Below are 17559 nucleotides of genomic sequence, written 5' to 3' on the forward strand. Positions count from 1 at the left end.
CAAGATGTGAGTTAGCCCAAGAAGGTTCTGGTGGTAGAAGATATTCATCTACCATGGATCTCTTAGAGCAAGAGTAGTGCTGGATGTCAGCTGCTGCCCTTCAGAGCTGTACCCAAAGCTGCCTACCTGATATGACACAGCCTGCTGTGCTGGCTTCCTTTTGCTAGTGCACAGAAGGGCAAGGGGAGATGTTGCAGTGTGAGTGAGACAGGATTGCACATGCCAGAGCCAGCCTTGCCTGTGGGCTGGCTCTTAAACTTGCCCTTGCCCATTGCCCAAAGGAAGGCAGCACTTCATCCAAGCCCCTCTTTGTGCTTGTCTATGTTCATAATTCTGGTCAGCTTTTTAATTTTGCAGCAAAAAGACAATTCATTCCCTTCATTTAGCTGTTATGACTATCAAAAACCCAAAATCCAACCAGTCATATATGTCTCTTCTGCTTTTAACAGTCCATGCAGAGATGCCTCCTCTGAGATAAGCTTGATGTGATTCTCCACTTGGTAAGAGCTGATGGGTTCAGTCTGCAGACCTCATGGAAGTGCACAGGAAATACAGCAGGTTTTGATACCTAGGGTGGATCCAGCTTTGTTCTTATAAGTACTACCTGGCAAAATGCTTAGCTGAATCTTCACTGGTGAAATATCCCTGGTTTAACTACTAGTCCACATCCAGTATGTCCATCTCCATCTTGTGATCATCTGTCTTCCTCAGAGGTCAAGCGGCTGGGCTCATGCTAATGCTTGAATTCCTCACCTTTTGAGAAAATTTGCTAACTATGCAGTGCTGGTAAGACCTTAGAATGTAAAAATCTGAGACACAAATGCCAAGACTAATACAAAGAACACTCTAATGCAGGGTTTTCATGCTGTCTTCTTTCTGATTATGATTTAGCCTACACTCATGACTTGTAGTTAAATATATGTCTTTACTCAGAGATGCATGCCTATAGTGTTAACCTTGAAGCTGGAAGCTTGTAATTAATTAATTTTGCTCAGGTCTGTACTGAAAGCTGGTTTTGGTCCTCTTATTATTGTGAGGAGCTGCATGACTGTTTAGGGAAGCCAGAGAAACAGTCTCTGAAATTTAGCTGAGACTGCAGACAATGTGCTGAAGTCTCCTGAAATTTGGCTGGGAAATCCTGTCTAAGACAGGTCTCACAGTTTCTGTGTAGCCATCTGCCACCTATCACTGTCTTACGCAGTAAATCTCCCATCCAAAATAAGTGACTGCAGTGATGTTCCTAACGAGAAGCCAAGTCTGGCACTTTTTGCCCTTGTGGAGTCAAGATTCTGCTTGAGGCCAGACCCTGGTGTCTGATGCATTCACAAAGGGATGGGAAACATGTTCAGAGCAAGTGTTACTTTTTTAATGTGATTACCAGTTGGAATATTTCCCCATGTGCTCAAACATGTGAGCCAGGTTGTTTAAAGGTAGGATGGGTACGAAAGAAGCAGTCAGGATTTGGTTTTGCACTGCCACAAAAGTTGCCATCCCTAGAAAGGCAGAAGGTGTGCCTAATGCCAGGTCAGTGCCTCTGCTCTGTGGCTATGCTGGTTTTCAGGGAGGCATTGCTCATGTGAAATTCCGTGAGACTCTCAAGCATATTTCAGGCCAGAGCGAGGACAGCAGATTATGCATCTTCTCCCTTGTTTGGCTTCCTTTTATTTTTTATTTGTCTTATAGTTTTGCAGATGCTATGTGTTCTCTAATTCAGTAGCTAATTACTAATCTTATGCTTGACTTTCAAACTTCTGAAAGTTCCTTGAGAGGTCCTAGTAGCCATCAAAATCCAATGAGGGTAAATTAATATTTGCTTTTACATTGCCTTGTGTGAGAAAAGGTGTTTTGAAACAACATACTAGCTATGTCTTCTTATTGATTTGTTAGCCATTGTCTCTCAAACTGCCAAGCATTTAAAGCATTCTTTTATTTTAAAGGTAGTTATTTCTAAATTCAATAAAACCAGAATATTTTCCATGCAAGACCTACTATTAAAAGCTACACATTTGGTACCACTGGCCTGTGGTTTTCTTATCAAGCTAATTTAATTCTAAGGAGAAGAAGAGAGAAAATATATGATCTTAATTGCTCAAGATGTTACAAAAAAGTCAAGAGACTTGAATTACTAGAGCAAAAATAAACAATTTTGTTCACAAAATGATAGGAACAAGAAATGGAAAAGGTCAGAAAGGGTATCTTCTCCCTTTACCCTCACAATCAAGACTCAGCAACTACCGAGCAACATTTCTGGCAGATTTTCAACAGATTAATGGTACCTGTGTAGCAATGGCTGAAACTCACCCTTAGGCAGGGCTTCAGCAGAAAGCCTATGACCCAGCCTATGACCCACAGCTAACACCACTCAAGCTCAGGGACATGAAATCTTCATTCTGTAAACCTCGTGCTTTCTCCAGTTTTTCATAGTGTGTTCAGGAGCATTAATTTTAATGACATGGAAAATATTCCAATGTGGAAATATCTGCTTAGGAAAGCCCTGTCTCAGGCAAACCACAGAGCCTGAAAAACAAATAATCATCTTGTCCCTGCCTCATTAGTCTGTAAGGTGAAGGCTGTGGTGGGTCGCCCAGGCTCAAGCAGTAAATCCAGAGCTCCCCTAGGCAATGTTGGTGACTAAATTCCATTGCCTGGAAGGCCAAGCACTCCCAAGTGTCTGTTCATGAACTTAACCTTGAATGGGTTAAATTATCCACAAAACTGATATATATATAAACCTGAGTTCCCTTTTCATTAATATACAGCTGAATTTCAATTCATCCTGTTCAAATTAAAGAGTGGGAAAAAATAATTCCTGACTATCTTATAGGATCCATATTGGTTTTGAGCAGCAATGCTAAAAGCATTCAGAAAATATACCAAAATCCTTCAAACTTCCTCTTTTTAATGAATTTTGCATTTGAGCAATTCACAATAGAGCCAAACACTTTGATTAATCTTATCTCAGTTCTCTGAAAATTCAATGCATGTTTTCTACGTATGAAGAACCACATGTACCTGTCATTTGAAAACCCCTCTTTGCTTCTAAGAGTTAAAAAACTAGCTAGAGCCATTATCTTTCATTTGATTTGTTTACACTTATAATTTGCAGCTACTCTCATAAGTCTCACAATGATGCTTGTTACTGGGAACTGCATGAAAAACTAACTCATTGTTCTTGTCAGTACAGCATCAAGAAAAAAGGCTTTTTTCCAGTGAATAAAGTGTAATATTTAAGTGTTTGACCATGTTACATCTGCTTCTATAACTATTTTTGTGTAGCCCTATCACCTCCTTAAGTAACATTAATTGAGCTGACAGGAGTATTGCTCTGCTGGCATAGGCAAATTAAAAGAATATCTGTCCAAGCACAGAACAAAGGACCATTGAAACCCACATCTTGTCTCTGGCAGAAAACAATAATGTGGATGTTAAGGAAAAAAAAAAAGAAAAGACAAAAAAAGGTCAAGCACAAATTCTTTAGCCTTGAGGACAGACCTTCATCTCCTCTTCATCTGCTGTGCTGCAGGTGCAGAGCATGTGGAACATTAAGTTTAATAGCTGTTTGGGGTATCAACCTTCTGTGCATTTGACTGTCCTTTTTCCAGTCCTTTTACACCTTTAATCTCAAGTGTCGGAGACATAGCAACGAGTTCTAAAGCTGTACCACACACTTTCAGAAAAAAACATTATTTCCTCTGTTTTAAACCTGTTTTAAGGCATCTCCTGGGCATAACTCTATTAGTAAAGAACACCAGGTTTTCTCAGTCTCAGACAATGTAGAAATATCTCCGAAATTGTTTTGGTCAACCAATATAATTTTGATTTCTACTATTTAAATTCTATCCTTCCTCATAAATTAATCAAAAAAGCCCCAACCAAACAAACAGATTTGCTGTAGTAATGTGGCAGAGGATTAAAGGAAAGATTTATTTTCCCTAGAAATCTGAGTAGTATTCAGCTGACAGGACTAAATCTTCTGTATAACATATGGAAGTTCAAAGATGCATAGATAAAACCTAGTTCTGTGTAAGCCTAGAAGACTTTTGGCCTTTCTAAATTAGCATTTCCTTTCTGGATGAAAAAGAGCAAAAGTTATTGTAGGTAGCAGCTTGCATGTGTTAAGGTCCTGCTCTGTCCCAGATGCTCTAAGGAGATAACAGTAACAACTACTACTATTATGATTTTTTCCCAAGAAATGCAACAGAAGCTTGTGCTGTTTTATGAGCATAATTTAAACCTGTGGCATCAGCCACAGCAGTATCTTCTTTATTAGGATTGCACAAACAGTTTAAAAAATGCAAAAATATTTTGAATATCCCCAAAGGCAGAGTTCAAGTTCACCTTGTGCAACAAGAAAAGTTTTGTTATTTCTGATTTCACTTATAATTTATTGCAAATCTCTGCTTCTCCCACCCATCAGGAGAGATGTAAATGTAGTGCCTTGCTAATGAAGAATCATTGGAGGAACAGAAGCCTGGGATTGCTCACTTCAAATTTAACCAGCAGCCCAGGTCTATTCATGTTCTGGGACACATTTGAAGAACACCCCCTTGTCTTTCTGAAGGCCTTCCTTTCTCCTGGCCTTGTTTCACCAGTTAGAAGTCTTTTCCCCAAAATACAGGAGCTGATACTTCCTCCAGAATATGAAATATCCCACAAGTACTGTTGTGCTGCATCCTCCCCTTAATCACTTATCTTAATAATGTATCTTCTTTTCCTATTTTAACTTTTCCCCCTTCCTCACCTTTCTCTCATCCTCCTTGTCTTACTCAGGTCTGCCTTCTGCTTCAATTTCTCTTAATTAAAATTCCAGAGCAATAACTACACCTGATGACAAGTGGCATGTTGCAGGGAAGCAGAGCCATGGCACAGCCATTGTCCTGTCCACTGGGGTGCTGGTGGGGGCAAAACAGGAACGACAGGACTAATGTTTAGCAAGAACCTCTGCTTTTTCTACAAAGCTTTGATTAACATCTCCTTCTATCAAAGAAAGTATGCCATTTAGGAAATAAAAAATACACCAAGGAACAAATATTTTCCACCTTCTTTGTGGGAACTACTGGTTCTGAGCTAGAGTTTCATCTTTTGTAACTTCAGTGAGGGGCTTGGTCTATGCTGTGGGTCCCCCAAGAATCAATGGAGAGAAATGGGCACCTTCAGAGAATATCTCATCCCACTTGCCCCAGCCTGGGTAAGCTCCTCTTTGAAAATGCCATTATCTCCCTGCCAACTTGGCTGCATATAGATAACCACAGACCTTCTCATACATCACACTCTGGTGCTTAAGGCAATCTGAAGCCCATCCTGGAATCTCCATCAGCTAAAATGGAGCAAAATCCTTGGATAAGAGTGGTGGCTTTGCAGAGAAAAAATGCTTTCTGCATATTTCTGCAGCCATGACCACAGTACTAGGAACAGGACAGCAGAGGCAGCTCCTGGATCCTTCCTCTGTCAGGTCAGGAGATCAACTTGCAAGTTGAATGGCATCTATTCTATAGCTGAATTGTTTCTGGGTCCTTGCTAGCTCATCCTAACCTGCACCTGTCCCACTCACCTCAGCCCTGCAGGGGCACAAGGAAACTCATGTCCAGGAGGGGAACGTGGATCAGTTAGCAGCCAGGACTGTCAGGGCAATCTGGTGATTAGGAAGGGGCCTGGTGGGAACTGGTCTCATTTGAATTGTCAGCCTAAGCTGCTGTGGTCAGAACAGCCTGTTTGTGTCTTCAAAGCCGCCCCTTTCATCCCAGAAAAACCAAGCTGCAGTGAAGAGTTTGAGCAGCCTTCAGAGGAGCTACCCCACCACAAATGCACACACTCTCCCAAGCCTGCCCTGGTTTATCACTGAATGCAAGAGGTCCAGGCTGACCTGGCATCATTCTGGTAAGTTTTTGGATTGATTTTGCTTCAGGTGTTTTGCGTTGTTTGGGGATACCCTAACAGATAGGTGTGCCTGTAATTTGGCAGCCACTGCCCAACCACCTCCTGCCTGCTGGTCTGCACTAGTTCCCCAATCACAGTGTGCCTGTACACACAAACCCAGCGTATCTTTCCTAAGTAACATTCTGGATTTAATATTTAATTGTCTCCAAATGATCACAGCTTAATTCCCTAAGAAAAACGAGGTAATTTAGGCCTTAGAGTGGTAGAACTCAGTCCATGTAGCCTTGTATCCTGTCCCTGTGGATAGCCAGCAGTTCCCACATAAGATGCTACACAAGAAAACCCAAAGTAATTCTTTCACCCAGTACGTGCTCAGCTTCTGGCACTTTTGATAACAGTAGGGTTGGGTAATTGTTGGCAAACTTTGCCTTGTTTGCAAGATCATCTGTGCAAGGGATAAATAAACTGTAACTCTTTCCCAATTTCTCAGACTCAGGGGCACAGTGCTCAATGTAGCCTGCCACTGGAAGTGAGTGTGGACCTCCTCAATTCTCTGTCACTAGGTTAGTTCATAATCTGCATCTCACTGAGAGGCCCCTCTGGAAGTTAATTAAAAGACAAACTGCAACACAGATCATTAATTTGCACATGGACCAGGAATGAAGGATCACTGTGGCCCTGCAAAATTAGCAACAGATGCCCAAAGAAATCTCTAAGCAGAGCTAACTAGCCTGCTCTGGCAGCAGATCTTGCCTGTTAGAGAGCGTTGCTTGCTGCACCACGACTCAGGCAGCAGCAACTCTCTCTGTGGTGTCTCACTCTGCAATCTTAGAGGTTCAAACAAAGTAAACACGATAGCTAGGAACATACAGCAGGAAGAAAAATGTCATTCCAGGCCTTTAATCTGGAGTGACATTTCCACCTGCCTCCCAGATCAAAGCAAAAGGCATACAACTGGCAGAAGTGCTGGGGAAAAGTGACCATCAGCCTCCTGCTAGCGGAAGATGCCATGTGCAGAAGAAGTGCAACAAAAAAATTCCCATAAATCCAGCTGGCACAAAGTGTCAGCGCTCAGTGCCTGTCTTTTAACTAGTCTACTGAATGCCTTCAGGGTTTTGCCCTCTGCCCCCAACAAGTGTGAGAAATGATAACTCTCCACAGCTATGCCTTTTTTTTTTGCCTCTCCACTATAGTGCTCCTGCATGCCTCCCTTGGCTCTGAAACCTAGAAGAGATTTCAAATCCAGAGATGTTTTCCAGGCCTTGCTGCTCCCTGTAGCAATTTTGGCTCTGGTCCACTTCTCTCTATTCTTCTCTGTTATTTCTCTTACTTGTCTTGCACTGATTTTGGAAACTTTTTAGCTCAGGGAATGTATTTTTGGTCTCTGTGTCTAGTGGTTACATATCTCAGGACTGGAATATGGTCTGGGAAGATGCATGTGGTTTAGAGTGGTCTAAAAAATATAGGGGTCAGCCCTAGGAAATTCATAGCAGAAGTTATCTCTCAGTGTCTTTTCATTCAGAGAGATGACAATAAAGTCCATCAGGCAAGGAGTGATCAGGCAAGAAGGTGATGTTTTTATGAAAAACAGATTATGTTCTAATGAAAACAGATATCCTTGGAGAGTCAGAGACATTGCCTTGCAATAAACCCAGCTAAAATTCGGACTGGAGAGAGGGGTGGGTGAAGAAAAGAAACCTCTGAACAGCTTGGAGGAGTAAGTCAAAAAATGACTTTTTTCTGTCTCCTAAGAATGAAACAACTCAAGGAAACAGCCTAGCTGAGTGTCTACTAAATAGCAAAGAAGAAATAGAGAACTATTTTAGTTGCTATTTCTCACAAGGAAAAATTCCAGTACATGTGGAAAGATATAATACAGAAAGATTAGGCCAAAGTGGGATGGGGAAAGAGAACTGTAGCATTTTCTGCAAGTAATGTCAGAAAAGCAGGTGAAAAAGGAATCAGATTGGAATTACACTGTCAAAAAGCAATAGTATCACAGGCGTGAGTCAGAACAGCAGGATTTTCTCTGTATGTGGAGGGCAAAGACAGGCCAACACTACTGCCAAGAAGAGAATTATATTAAAGACCACTCCTTTCCCATCCAAGACTTTCCTGCTGTTGGTCTTGAATTCAAATTTTCACTTTTTACACACCATATGCTCATCCTGAAGAGAACCATACTTATGCCCCAGTACAGAGATGGGACTTGGCCAAAGTGTGCCTGGAGCAAGGAGCTAGAAGGACATCTCATGCTTTGAAGGCAGTATGAACTACTGTCTGCAGCCCTAAATCTCTGTGATTCACCAGTGCACTCAAGGCTGAGATCACACAGTCTCAGCCTTCATGTAACAGGGAGAAGGATCTTTTCTTCTGGCAGCCAAATTCCCTGGTATTTGCACCAGAGGGAGATGGCAAGGAGGATGAATCTAGGAGACTCTGGCCTTGGACACCTTATTTTCCATAACTTTGCAACATGTGAGTTATACAATTGCTAAGTTGACATAAAAAGCCGTCAGACTGAAGTGTGAGATTATTTGACAGTGATACTTTATACTGAACTAAACCATGACCCTAGTAAGAAAGCAGAGAAAAAAGATGAAATTCTGTTGTTGGAGCAGTAGTAGGTTCAAATATTCTACCATTAAGAAAGGCACAACTACAATGAGTTACAGCAAAAGAGCATTTGATGGAGAAACTACTAGGCTTGGTGCATGTGCCCAATTCCCAGTGAACATAAATCAGTACAGCCCTGCTAACTTCAATGATGTTGATTTACAACAGCTGATAAATGAACCAGAAATGTTTCCATTTAATTGGCAGAGAGGAAAAAAAAAAAAAATATATCTCAGGGATACACTTTGGTAGCTGACCCAGAAGATTTGTGTCTGGATCCTATTCATATATAATCTACAAAAGAAACAGCTTGCAGAAGTAGACTTTGGACTGAGAAAGGCTACAAACAGAGCTATCAAGCACAGGATGTCTTGAAACAAGCAATGAGTTGAAAATGTGCACCCAGTTCGAAGGAGAAATTTAAAACCTTGATGCTTTCATTGCAGTAAACAAAAGGGCTCTCTTGGCATCTGGCACTACAAACATACAAAATGCCATAAATCCTAAAAGACTGAGCCCATGTAATTGGGCAGATAGCAAAGAAAGCAGTTTGGGAGCTGCCTTAGCACAAGCTGCTTAAAGAAGAAGCTTAGAAAAGAAAAATATGACTGCAAGCTAATGGAGTCAGTAAATAAGAATGAAGGAGGCTTCTGAAGGGGTGCCTAGAAGAGACCAAAAAGATGCAATGAAGCCACAGAATTTCAAAGGACAGGCAGAAATCACATCTGGATTTGCAGCAGCATTCACAGGACCAGTGTCTTTGGTGTGTGTGAACAAGTCTTCTTCTGCCAGTGCTGAGGCAAACCATGGCAAACCAGCTGAGATCTGATTCAGTGCCTGGACATAAATCCCCAGGAAGCTTTAAATACTCCTGCCAAAGTGCCTTCTGTCAGGGCTTCTATCAAGGGCATGGCAGAGCAAAATGGATAAAAGCAAGATGCTGGGTCATGAGATGCTAACCAGGACTGCAATTTTCGGAGCTTCCTGGGAGGCTCACTCTGGGATGACAATTAAATTACCATTCCCTAGCTAAACTTTATCTGTTTGCAGAATGCAAAGCTGATTCTTCCTCTCAGGATATAACCCTCAGAGACTTCAGGTGGTGCTCAGAACCCAGTCAGAATGACTAGAAGTTAGATATTCATCATAGGTTAATAACAGTGATCCCATGAAGACTTTTTACTTCATTTTTCCTTTATGTAAAGAATTAATGTCGGGTAACGTGCTACTGCATCTCTAGAATTCAGTAATATTTCAGCAGGTTAATGAAGTGTTTCCTGTTTTTTCTTGTCCCAGTCCTCTGAGGTCTTATAGGGAAGCCAAATGTTTTGTTAGAACTTTTAAAAATGCCATGACAACTAGCAAGGGAGATAAGCACCTCCACATCAGAAAAAAGCATCTTTCTTGCAATCATATCAAATACAGCTATATATAGCATGGTGCACAATGTCTGTGTGGGCTGAAAAACTAATGGGGAAACATTTATCTGTGAAAAAAGGGTAACTGGGAGGCCAGATTTGTATAAAAGTACAAGATAATCAAAACTAAAATACGCTCTGTCCTCCATCAAAGGTGCTCCCTGTACAGGCACAAAATACATTGTGCAGAAGTTTGAAAATTTGGTAATAGTTTCTGGCTAGGGAGTAGGAAAAATAAAACTGGGTATCATTCTAAAAACCCCTCTTTTTTTTTTTTTTTTTTTTTTTTTTGTAGAAATGTTTCCTGCCTTTACAGCAGCTCCTTTTACAAGTTCTTGATGGGGTAAGAAGGATGTGTCAGAGAAACTTTTCCTTCAGAATGTCACTTTTTGAGTGGTTTTTGCTGAACATAAAAGCAATTATGTAGCTTCTGGATGCTATGCAGACATCTTGCTCTAATATATACTGCTTGGAAGCTAGATTTAAAGCAGATTAAAAAGAAGAGAAACCTGGTTTACTCAGACAAAGGAGTACCAACACTATGAAAAAGATGTTGAGATCCCATCTGTGTTTTCTCCCAAAGAGTATAATTACAAATTTTCTGCATATGGAAGGAATCATAGATAGCTTTGATGGCATAAAGCAAAATGTGATAAGCACAAATTACAGACTCAGTGTCAAAGCTAAACTTCTGAGTTCATACAGGTTCCTGCCACAGTCTTTTAAACCCTATCTATGCTCCCTTTCTCATATCATCCAAAGGGTCCAACGCCATTTAACCAGTCAAATAAAAACACTAATCTTCCCCACCTCCAATCTATTTAAGGTGTAAAGTGTGGTGAGGGAGGGAGCTGTGCATCTCAGTGCTCCCTGGCTGCTGCCCTGGCAGCACCTGACACTCTTTGGCACTTGAGCCTCCTCTGGTGCTGCAGGCCAGGGGCAAGGCAGAGGGAGTCAAGCCTATTCCTCCCCAGTCTGGAAACCCTGTTGCCAGGCTCAGAACCTCCTAGTCATGGATCCTTGTGTTAAAACAGCTTCCCCAGCAATACATTATGTATGTCAGACTTTATGACCCATAGCAGGTATGCATACTCTAGAATATCAGATCTCAAAATAATCTACAACATTTCAAAGTAATTGTTCATGTGCTTGGATGGAAGAGTTTGAGAATAAGCACACCAAAATTGCATTCTGCAGCAACACTTGCTTCTAACATTGTGCTACTGCAGATGAACCTGCTTTGTACATTTAGCATGAAGAAAGCTGCAACTGCTCATCTCTCTGCACCTGGGCAATCAGCTGAACAGCATTAAATACACTGCAGTTGCCACCTGGATGAGACAGCACAGGAAAGAAAGCAAAGAGGTAACTGGGGTGATAGATGGGACGTACTTTAGCTCTGAATTAAATTGGACAAAATATTTCGTATAAACTCTGAAGTATCTCCTGGTTTGGGGAAATATATTTTAGTCATAAACCTGTCATATATGACAATAAAAATAATGATGGCCTGGAAAATCAGTTTGGTGGAAACCATACTTTCTGTTGAAAAACTATTCCCAGGGAAAATTCCTGGCTAATCCTTTGCTCAACACTCTTGGAAGCAAGCAGTAAAAAATGCATCGGATCTCCTGGGACTTGTAATATGAGGTTCAGAACAGGCAAGATAAAACTCATGCAGGGGAAGGAGGGGTTGTGCTATTCCACTGAGATCAAAGCCTGTAAGTGAAGAGCAGGGTCTCCAACTCATGTTGAAGTAAGTTACACAAGAAGACCAGGTGTTTGTACAGCACTTAGAAGGGAAGTGACATGAAGAGCATCTTCTTATTTGATTTACACCACTGTCTCCATCTTGCACTCAAAGATGTTTACTTTGTTTACTATATTAAACAAAGGTTTTCTCCAGTGGACCATGTGGTGAGAGAGTAGGCAGTGATTTAAGCCCATTCTAACCATTCTTTATTAAAGTAGCTTACTTTTTGAGCTAGTGATTGCCTTTGAATATACAGGTGCAGATACAGCCAGCTATTAAGAACAAAGCTGGCTAAGACCTCAGCAGCTACTTCTACTATAATATTAATTATTACTATAATACTGCAACATCGTATAATAGTATTACTCTAATACTATTATATTAACTATAATAGTAACTACCATTATAACAGTATTAATAATGTCTATGGCAACAGATATAATAATAACAACCATTACTGCCACAGAAAGTGGTGACTTAGTGAGTCTAAGCTCCCTCTGCTCTGCTCTGCTCTCCCCAACTAAGTCCTTCAAAAATAGTGACCCATTGAAGTCAGGTCCCTGATTATTCCAACTTGAGTATGAATGTCTTAGTATTGCGGAAAGGAAGAGAGAAAGAGGGAAAGAAAGAAAAGAGAGGGAAAGAAAAAAGGAGAGGGAGGGATGAAGGAAGGTAGGCTTTTTCAGCCCTTGATGAGAGACAGAAGTGTGGTTCCACAGGGAATATGGTTCCTTACTCACTGGGGGCTGGGAACTACTGCTTTGTACTGTGGTGTGAACTCTCTAGCCAGGGCTGATGTGAGGTTGTCTTGGTACCAAGAACCATTTCCCAGTTCTTGCTGAATTCCCCTGCTGAAAGAAAATGGGAAAATGGTCTCTCATTTCCACACCAGTTCAAGACTGAGCAGGGCTAGAGGAAGGTAAGGCAAAGGGAAAATCTCTGTTCCCACAAAGGGAAAAATCTCACCTTTGCTTCCAATCAGCTCCTCCCTAGTGGGTCCTGCCCTATTCAGAGTCAAGAAGTCACCCACCATCTGCTTGGCAATATGTTACCCCTGGGCAAAGCAGGGACCTGGTTTTCCCTCTAAAATGCTCATAGTCTGATCATAAGAATCCAGCTCACTTTGAGGTGTTGGCTTATACAGTGCTTATCCTTTTGGCACTGTGCTTGTGAAATAGAGGCCACCACGTCTTGCAGGTTGATGGAAGATTTCTATGATTGTATTATAAAATTAAAATAATGTCCTCCATGCATTCCTTACAGGGTACAATCTGAGCTGGCTAGCAGCTAGCTCCACACAGGGATGAAGAACTGAGCATGTGTTGAGAGCTCCCTTCCCTTCATTTCATATCCTGCTGGCCAGAAGACACATTGCCAGAGCAGAGAGAGCTTGAGAGATGCTTTATTGCTCTTGTCTACACTACAGATAATGAGGAAGGTCTTTAGTCTCCAGGGCTGTCAATCTGGCAACTCCTCATCTGCATTAAAATTGGTCAAAAGATGTTTTTAAAAGAAAATATAATGAGGGGATGCACTTAGGATAATGAAATGCTTGGCTGCTTTTTTATCACTTCCCAGGCACTTTGAATCTTTCTCTGATGAGAGTTATTGTCATTCAGGGCAGCTCATCGGCTCCTTGTGCTGGGAGCAGATATGGGCTTGGCACCTTCTTCCTCTCCTGGTGACAGCCAGATATTCACTGTGCTCATTTCCTCTCGGATAAAGCTTGCCATCCTGCTTCCAAGCTTCTCATATTTCACTTGGCTTGTCGGATAGAAGCCCCCGGTACGATGCGCTCGCTGAGGTTATTTTTTGTTTCAGCGTTATATTAGCAAAGGAAATTTCTGAATTGCCTTCCTCTCTTCCTCACTCTCCTTGTTCCTGGATGAGGGTATGGCTGCCCTTTTCATCTAGACTTCTTCTAAGTGTTGATGAGGTCTTGCTGCTGCCTTGTGTGACCCCTAGGTGTTATTACTGGGAAGTGAAATTCATGTCTAAAGAAATGAGTCCCCTTGTTTTCAGAAGCATTGGCTTTCTGCTACTGCCATAGGGTGTTGTCCTTGACATTATAGCCAGGAATGATGTGATTGCAAATAGTAAAGTGAGCCAGGAGTTCAGAGCCAGATAAAATCTGACTTTTCTGGTTGTCTTAGGTGCTGCCAACTTGCACATGAAGAGAAAGAAATGGGGAATAGGTTCTCTTGTGAAATAAGCCAGAAAGAGTGACTGTGGTCCTTCAGAGGGATGCTCAATGCACATCTCCATGGCCATGACTAAGGTTTGACTAAAACCCCAGTTACTGTCGGAGGAAAGGACTACTTGGAGAATACCATGGAGATATCTTGACATAACAAGTAAAAGCTGTGCCATGTGGCAGGAGAAGAGAAAACAAAGTCTAGAGAAGTTAGCATTATTACCTCTGTGCAGAGAAAGGGAAGTCCATTGGCTGGACATCTTGGATTTCCTGATTAAGTTATTTAATGAGAAAAACTGCTATTACCAAAGATCATTGGAATATTTCTACTCACAGTAAAACCTTGCCTGGAAATGCATATACACACTAATGTAGGGAAGACAAGGAACAAACTTCCTTTAAATGTTTTTCTGTACCATGTACAGTGTGGGTTCCCATGTGATACATCCAGAGAAATTACTTATTCTGCCTTGTACCTCAGGTTCCTATGGACATATTTTGTCTCGAGTTTGACCCTTGATCTACTAGAATGGCTGTTGTCTTTCACCATGTCTTGGAGACTGTGATGCAAGATGGCCCATTTGCATGCAAAAGGAGACTTTAGTCCCTTCTCCCAAAGGAAAAACCTATTTTATCAAGCCACAATATTGTGGAGGCCTAGCAGGTGCCACCATTGAACAAAGAAGGATAAAACAGGGTCTACAGGAGAGACTGGAACCTGCTTCCACCCCAGCTTTAGCCCTTGTGTAGAATAAGATATCTGTGTTTCACAACAGTGTTGCTACAAAGGTAGATTAAATTTGTGGTTTTTTTTTTGTTAAAGGATATGTCAATAATGAGACTATAAGAAGAAATATGTAAGCCCTGTAATAAGAACAAGCCCCTTCACTTGTTAACAAGTTCTGGTTCCCAATTAGTCGATATGCTGTCAGATTATAAAAAGAAACTTTTCCAGTTATAGTTATGGTGCCCTTACTATCACAGAAATATATTTAAGTTACTGCTTTGAGTTAATTTAAGCTCCTAACATGATCTATGAAAATGCTACGTGCTCAAGGTGTTGGAGATGCACAGCACCTACATTTACCAATAAAACTAGAGTAGTGAAGGCTGAGATCAGCCTGGCTCATTATATTCAGCTTCTGTAGCATCCGTCTGTTTTTCCCAACATTTATCTTGCAAGCACACTCAAAGTGCTCACCATTGGTTTTAATGCAAAGGGCACAGTGTATAGATCTAAAGACATGGGCATTATTTTCCTGTCTGGCTTGTCTGGACTCAGTATGACAGAAACCTTCATCATTACTGGTACACCAATTAACAGATAGATCACACCAAGAGTAACAGAACTAGACAATTAAAAGGAAGTCACCAAACGAGATAATAGTTCCTTTTCACTGTTTGTCAAGCTGGAACTTTTTAAAAGGTCTCAGAAGCCCCTTGAGGAGAACCATCTCTTCTCTCATTAAAGTGTATTTCAAGCCACTGTGAAGACAAAGAACAGGCTGTCTGAGCTCACAAAAAGATATGTCTTAATCAAAATGGGGAAGAGTTGCAAATCAAAGTGGCAGGGACCATGCTGAATGACTTGGGAGTTCTAGCTAGGAGCAATGCCTGTACTGGGTCTGTCAGCCCCAGGCAGGCTGAGTTTCCTTCTTCCTGGGGAGGTGATGGGAGATGCCATGTATCATTATGGCCAGATAAGGAATCCTTCAAGAAAGCAATCTGATAAAAATTCACTTTTCATCTGCTCCTTCTAGTTGCTATTTCCTCCTTATTTTCCCTGAAAACTCTGTTGCTAAGTGTAGAGAGCAAATATAATTAAAAAACCTTTGCCAACTTTGTAGAAGAGTACAGGGTTTTAAAAGGAAATGCCTTTGAGTGATGTAGCTGTTCCTACAATATCTGAATGTAGAAGCTGGATTGTCTTTAGAAGTAGGTGCCACTTTACATTTATCCACAGCTACAGCACAGACACACTCTTGTACACACTACTCTTCCTGTAGAATTCTTTTTTCCCTTCTTGTTTTCCAGATTTCCTCTTGAGATGATACTGGGGGGCTGTTCAGTCTGTGTCCTTCCACATCCATATACTGTAGGGCTGGAGCTACAGGGGTGCAAACACCTTACCACTCTCCACAGGGACTTGCCAATGTCCTTTGGGTTTGTTTTTTCCTTCAGTCCTTCTTACCTCCCTTGCTGTGAGCACAAGGCAGCGCTGAAGGACAGAAGGCAGCAGAGCCCCCAGCTCTTGCAGGAGCAGGATACAGACACAGAAACTGCCTCTGGCCTCCAGGCAGGCTGCCAGTCTCACTCCCAGATTTCCCAGCTGCTGCAGTTCAGTGTTCAGCAGTTGTCAGGGATGAGTGAATTTGGAGCCTGGGTCCTGGCCAAACCACCCTAGGCAGCTCAGTGCACTAATCCAACACTGTAACTGGGAGGCAGGAGGGGGCAATGGGAGAGAGTCTTTTCCCCAACACAGCGCTGAGTTGTTGTTAATTTAGGATTATAAGAATAATGAACAGACCCAGAAGTCTGTCTCCTTTATTTAGTTAGTTTGGGGGTTGTAACTAGTAATCCATTATTGTTTCTGCAATGTGTTCCCAGCCTGAGGTCAGAGCTGCTTAGACATGCAGTGCACATAAGGATGCCCATTGGTATTGATCTATAGATTCCCAGCACATCTATTGTGTTTAACATGCCTTGCAATTAGTTTTTGCTTTATCTATTGTGTGCCTATCTTGCCCAATGTGTGCCAGGAAGAAGAAAAGAATCACACTGTCGAGAGGGGGAGAAAGTCTGAAGAATTAGTGAGTGAAAGGGAAAGCAATTTGCACTTTGATGAAAGCAGTGCAGGGGCAGATCATGCCAAACACTGTTCCTGTGGGGAGCTGTGGGAATCCAGGGCTTCCCTCTGGCTGCCCTGGCAGGTCTGGGACCCTGGCAGGGGGTCAGGAACCCCCCTGGACAGAGCCCCCAGAGACACTGTCTGTGATCTCTGTCCATGGAAAAGAGTTTACAATCTTACAGGATGAATTACCAGCTCTGAGTGTTTGATATAATAATAATTAAGTGTGGCATGGGTGCAAAAGTAAAATTTTAGGATTCTAGATAAGGGGTCCAAAGGGGACAAGATGGAGGAAATTGGGTGTGTCTTGTCCTTTTTCTCCTTCTTCATGCCCTCCATGTTTCACTGTGGTGTTGGCATTTTTCTGTTGGTTCAGGCTGGGGACACACTGTCCAACGTAGGTGACAGATATTGGCACGTTATTGTAAATGCAGCCCAGGGAGTTTCTGGTATTTAATGTTTGTAACATCCCACTGAGGGCAGAGCCCCACACGCTGCCCTGCAGGACAGAGCTGGGCAGGGCAGCGAACATGTTAGAGATAAACAGAATAAACAACCTTGGAACCAGCACAGACCAATTATGGCTTCTTCTTCGGCAGCGGGGCTGAAAGACAGAGACTTTCTACAATTTTGGAATCATCAATACCACAGATTCCAACAGGGAGCAGCAGCAGGTCTGCACTGGCCAGGGTGATGCTTGCTGTAATGAAGCAACACTGGGAGCTCAGTAAGACCTGGGGAGAAGTTGGGGTGTGCAGGAAAAACAAGACATAGCCCTTTAGCAACAGGGCTTGTGTGCTGCAGTGATGGAATTGTTATGAGGAGAAGAAAGATATTAATTGAGAAGACAAGG

Source organism: Lonchura striata, chromosome 3 (genome assembly GCF_050655825.1).
Source record: "Lonchura striata isolate lonStrDom1 chromosome 3, ASM5065582v1, whole genome shotgun sequence".
NCBI lineage: Eukaryota > Metazoa > Chordata > Aves > Passeriformes > Estrildidae > Lonchura > Lonchura striata.